Source organism: Herpailurus yagouaroundi, unplaced genomic scaffold (genome assembly GCF_014898765.1).
Source record: "Herpailurus yagouaroundi ecotype Mexico unplaced genomic scaffold, PumYag 199, whole genome shotgun sequence".
In the NCBI taxonomy this organism is placed as follows: domain Eukaryota; kingdom Metazoa; phylum Chordata; class Mammalia; order Carnivora; family Felidae; genus Herpailurus; species Herpailurus yagouaroundi.
The window spans coordinates 14,664,813-14,670,235 of record NW_024412430.1 but is presented as its reverse complement, the minus strand read 5'-3'; the positions used below and the strand labels follow the sequence as shown (position 1 = coordinate 14,670,235).

Below are 5,423 nucleotides of genomic sequence, written 5' to 3'. Positions count from 1 at the left end.
TGTACCAAATCTTAACAAAGATGTATCAAAACAAACACCGAATTGTGTAGCTCCCCAAGACTGAACTTCTACTTTCAATACTAGGATGTATTTTGATTCAATAGTTTGTATAATTTATTGTCGATGGTGACTTTTTTGAGGGCCTATTGCTTTGAGTTGTTCAATGCTAGATCATATGTTGAAGAATATATAACAGAAATTAAATCTTGCCCCCCCAAATATAAGAAGGGCAGAGGATTAGTCTTCTTTTTAAAAAAAATTTTTTTTAACATTTATTTATTTTTGAGACAGAGAGAGACAGAGCATGAACGGGGGAGGGGCAGAGAGAGAGGGAGCCACAGAATTGGAAGTAGGCTCCAGGCTGTGAGCCATCAGCCCAGAGCCCGACGCGGGGCTCGAACTCACGGACCGCGAGATTGTGACCTGAGCTGAAGTCGGACGCTCAACCGACTGAGCCAGCCAGGCACCCCAAGTCTTCTAAAACCCTAGTGATGATTCTGGTTTTCATCCTGGTCTTGCCACGGAACTAGTCATGTGACTGCGGCAGGCCAAGAGCACACGCTCCCATCCCCCCACGAGTCAGAACCTGCTGCAAGAGGTGAGAGGTATGGTGGGCTGAGAGCCTCCAGCCCTCACCCCTTCTGGGTCCACCATGGTATTCAAGCCAAGGCCACAGTCTCCCAGGGTAGCTGCAAGCCAGGCACAGAGCAATGGCCAAGGTGCACCATCCACATTCCTGTCCCAACTGGGTCTCTTCCGAGGAGACACTCCAGCCTGGCCGAAAACCTTCTGGACCTTTCTCTGGGTCTCTTCCCATCAATCCTGCCTTCCTGCGTTGCGGTTAGAGGCGCTCCCACTTAACCGTGTTTCCACTTTCCTTTATACTCCCTGCGTACATCTCTTACATTTCTAACTCTGTCTTTGCTTTGCACTTCCCAGAAAGCTTGAAATAACACAAAAGGTACCAGCAGTGATTCCAGAAAGCTGGCAATCAGATGGGGTTTTGAGACTGGCTTATTCACCATGGCTGGCGAGGAGGATCACAATCCAAGTGGTATGTGAAGCACGGCTAGTCCTTGGCATCAGACGGTTGGTTGCTCGGTTACAAAAAAATAAAAATAAAAATAAAAATAAAATCACCGCGGGTGACCGGGGGACATCTGGTGGAGGGGAATTGCCAGTACAGTGGCCCAGGCATTTTGAAAGTTAAAGGGGGTCCGGTGTATTTAAGGAGAGTGAAGTTGGAGGGTTCCCTGCCGAGTGATAATGAGAAACTGGAAGCAGGTGAATAAGGACCACCGGGAGAGCCAGAGGCCTCCATGGTAACTTACAAAGGTGGTACCATGCAGAGCTTGCAGAGGTGACCCACGCCTTTCTAATTAAGAGCTAGACTTCCCTTGTGCAGGAAGATACTGCAGATGCCTCTCCCTGCAAGGCAACACCCGCTCCCCCCTCAGCTGCCCCTCCTGGCTGGCAGGCCAATAACTGCAGTTACCTCCCAGCATAACCGAGCTGGGGACAGGCTGGGCCTGATTACAGAGAAAAGAGAGTATGCCCCCGAAGACCTGCGAGGATTGGTCAGCATATACCGTCAGGGGCAAAGGAGGAGCTGGGGGGGGGGGGGGGGGGGGGGGGGATTGTGAGGGTGTTTGACCAAGGGGTTAGAAGGTGAAAGTGAACAGGCAGGGAAACGTTGACTTGGAGTCACTTTCTTGGGACATGGGATTTAACACCCCAGCGAGGACCCCGGGGAAGGGGGCGAACACACTGCTAAGTGGCTTTCTAAAGCCCGGAGAGCAAAGGTGAGACGCCTGAGTTGCCGTGGCAGATGGTAAAATAGGATGGAAAAAAATAGATGGAAAATAGGATCAGAAGCAGTTCGCATTCGTTGGAATGAACAATATTCATTTACAGTTCTGTACCAGGGCCATGTTAGCTCGCCCACCTCCTGTCTTAATATAGTCCGGAGAGATCTGGACCATCTGGACAACCTGAAGAACTTCACATTGATCCGTCACATCGATCAGATGAAGACACGGCTAGTGGGCTGGAGACCTTGGTAAGAAACACGTGTGCCGGAAGCTGGAAGACAAACTCTGTAAAGATTCAGGGACAGACCACTTCAGTAAAGCTTTCGGGCATCCTAAAAGGTAGGGCTGAAAAGAAGGAGGTACACATTTTTAAGGCCAGGGATATGTCAGGCAGTCCCCTCCCCAGTAAAGGCATTTTGCTACATCCTGCGTTCCCTACTGTGAAATGAAAAGTACAATGCCACCTCTTGCACATGTAGGGATCCTGTCCCAGTGCGTACCCCGGAGGACATGGAAGGATGCCAGCCCTAGGTGGGGCCTTGATCGGGAAAGAACTGCACAGCAGGTCCAGGCTGTAGTGAAGGCAGATTTCCCACTTAGACCAGAACATCTGGCAGACCCTGTGGTGTGGAGGTGTCAGTGGTGAGAAAAAAATGCAGCGTAGAATTCATAGTAACCCGATTAGGAAGATCCCACCACAGGACCTTGGTGTTCTGGCCCAGGATCATGCCATGTGTAATGGAGAATTACACACATCTCAAAAAAGAGCTCCTGGCATGTTCCTGAGCCCTAACAAAGATAGAATACTTGACTATAGCATAGCATTGACCATCCGTCCAGATCTATTCATTAAGAGCCGAGTTCTGTCTTGCCTGTCAATTCACAAAGCCAGATGGGCCCGGCCATGTAGGACAGAAATGGTGCATCAGGAACTGGGCCCGAGTAAGACCAGAGGACACAAGTTAGCTGCATGGTCAGGGAGCACAGACCTCCAAATCACCCACATGATGGTACCGGCTCCCTTCCCCAAGCTCTCATCCATGATCTGATAATAAGGTGTCATACAGACAGCCGAAGGAGCAGGAGAAAGCCCAAGCGTGGATGACAGATGACTGGGCTCAGTCTGTGGGGGAGAAACTGAAACCCGACAACAGCATTACATTCTCATCCGGGCCGAAAGACAGTGGGGAGGGAAAATCGTTTTAGAGGGCAGGCAGTGCTGCTTGTCATCCGCTTTATGGAGAGGGAAAGTGGCCCAAGATGAGAACATATAGAGATTCCTAATCATTGGGCAGTGGCCCAACCAGCTGGTCAGAGCCTGGAGGGAAAAGGATGATGGGAAATAAAAACCATCCACAGGGTAAAGGCGTGTGGATGAGACCTATGGGAATGGACACAAGATGTCAACACTTCACGTTAATACCAGTCCAAAGGCATCCGCCCTGAACACTGGACGACTAGGTTGACAAGATGACTCAACCAGTTGACAGCAGTTCTCAGCCCTGGGTACTCTAGAACATGATGGGTACATGAATGGCGTGGTCATAATGTCAGAGACAGAGGCTACACATGGGCCCAACGGCATAACTTCCACTTACCAACGCCAACCTAATTACTTCCTCTGAATGTCGAAACTGCCAGCCACAGAACCAGTGCTGAGCCCCTGACATGGCTTTATTGCCCAAAGAGACCAACAGCTACCATCCACCCACAGTTGATGACACTGGGCTCCTTTCAATCCGGAATGACCAGCAGTTTCTCTCCCTAGGAACGGAGTCCTATTCCAAGTATGGGCTGGCCTTTCCTGCCCACGGAGCCTCTGTCGGCATCACCGTCTAAAAGCTTATGAAGTGCTTGATCCATAGGCACAGAACCCTACATAACAGTATGTGAGCGGGGGGATATAATTTCAGTCAAAAAAGGTCACGTGATCCACAGGTCATATTCCACGCTGTACCACCCAGAGGCAGTCAGCCTGATAGAGTATTGCAATGGCCTGCTGACAGGGCAGCTGGAGCACCCCCTAAGAGGCCATCATCTACAAACATGGGGAGCTCTCCTCCAGAGTGTAGAATAAGTCCAAACCCAAGAGCCCTATATGATGCTGTAAGAAGAATGCAGGGGTCTAGGAACTAAGGGGTAGAAGCAAGCACGGCCCCACTTCTCCTTCTCAATGAAACTTGGGGCAATTTGTGCTTCCTGCCCCCCAAGACTTTGGGCTCTGTAGGGTTAGTGGTCCTTGTCCCCAGAGAGAATGCGTTCTTGCCAGGGGACAGAGCAAGAGTTCCGTTGAGCTGGATAGAATGGATTCCTTGTGTCCAGGACCAATGGTGAGAAAAGGAGTCACCATCCCGGCGGGGGCTATTACTTCTGATCATCAGGTGGAGGGGCTAGCTGACGGCCTCCAGAGGCCGCAACGTCAGGCTCCAGCACAGCATTCATGTTGAGGCCATTCTGTCCCTGGGTTGCCCAAACAATGAGCACAGAGAGGGTACTGGAGCTGGGCCATGCCTACACATCTCGGTCTCCTTTAATGGGCAGGCTTGGCTCGGGAGCCCTGTGTTGGCCTGGACTTCCTCAGAGCTCCACTACAGTCCGAACGTCGTCCACCACATCCTCTCCCTTCCGTGTCTCCCTTCCCAGGTATCAGGTCAGCACCATGGTCTCAGCCTCCTCCCACTCATTGCTCGGTCTTCTCTCTCTTCTCGCCCCTCATCGGCTTGTCTGCCAATACGTTTCTTGGCCTCCTAATTGTATCTTGGCATCTGCTTCCTGGAGATCTCAAGCAGACGCAATGGGTTGAGGCTAGTTGGTTCATTTTTTTTTTTTTTCCTTTCTTTTCAAGGGAGGAGGAAATCGGGGTGGCTAGAAGGAGGGCATCACGGTAACGCCTGACGTGTACTTCCCATCGTTTTTAAAAGTTAAATGAGAATAATGGGAAAATGTAGAATTACTAATATGCTTGGTTATCAAGTCTTTTTTGCTCACAAATCCAGGAAATTGGAGGTTAAAACCGGTCACTGCTTTCCAAAGGGAACACCTCTTATCGAGCCTGTAAAGAAAATTTAAACAAAAGTTAAACAAAAACTTAAAAACGTGTGAAGTGTTCTCATTCTAGCTAAAACCTGAAACTGGTACCCATCGCTTGAGGAGTTTTGGTTTATAAAACCATAGTGCATTGTAAGTGTTCTACATATAAATGGTAACTCGTGGGCTTTATGTGATATTAATTAGTCTTGGTTTTCATGTCTCCATCACCTGCTGACAGGATCTTTCATTCAAAGCGATACTTTATACTACGGTCAGATAAACTTTTATTTTGCTCATGTCATTTTCGTGCTGCCCTTAAGCGTGTAACCAAAGAAAGCAAATTAGGACAAAATCGGTTTTGTGCTTCTAAGATAGCAACCAGGACATTAGGAGTGCACGATTAATGTTTGGACTATATTAGTGTACTTTTAAGCAAATCTGTGGTATTGAAAAACATAATCCACCCTACTCAGAAGCAGTTCTTTTTTACTAAAGGAAAATGTGTTGGCAACTGTTCCGTTTCCATGGATTTGTGATTCTAATAGGCCCTGAAAATAAAACTCGATCTTTGCCAAAATCTCA

At 48.9% G+C, this 5,423-nt stretch overlaps 1 long non-coding RNA gene across 1 annotated transcript; it reads left to right on the top strand.

Moving 5' to 3' along the window:
- Nucleotides 1-456: 456 nt before the first annotated feature.
- LOC121013686 (uncharacterized) lies at nt 457-5,423 on the top strand. Its single transcript, XR_005782859.1, has 2 exons — nt 457-1,054; nt 1,915-5,423. It is a non-coding gene; the product is annotated as an uncharacterized LOC121013686 (long non-coding RNA).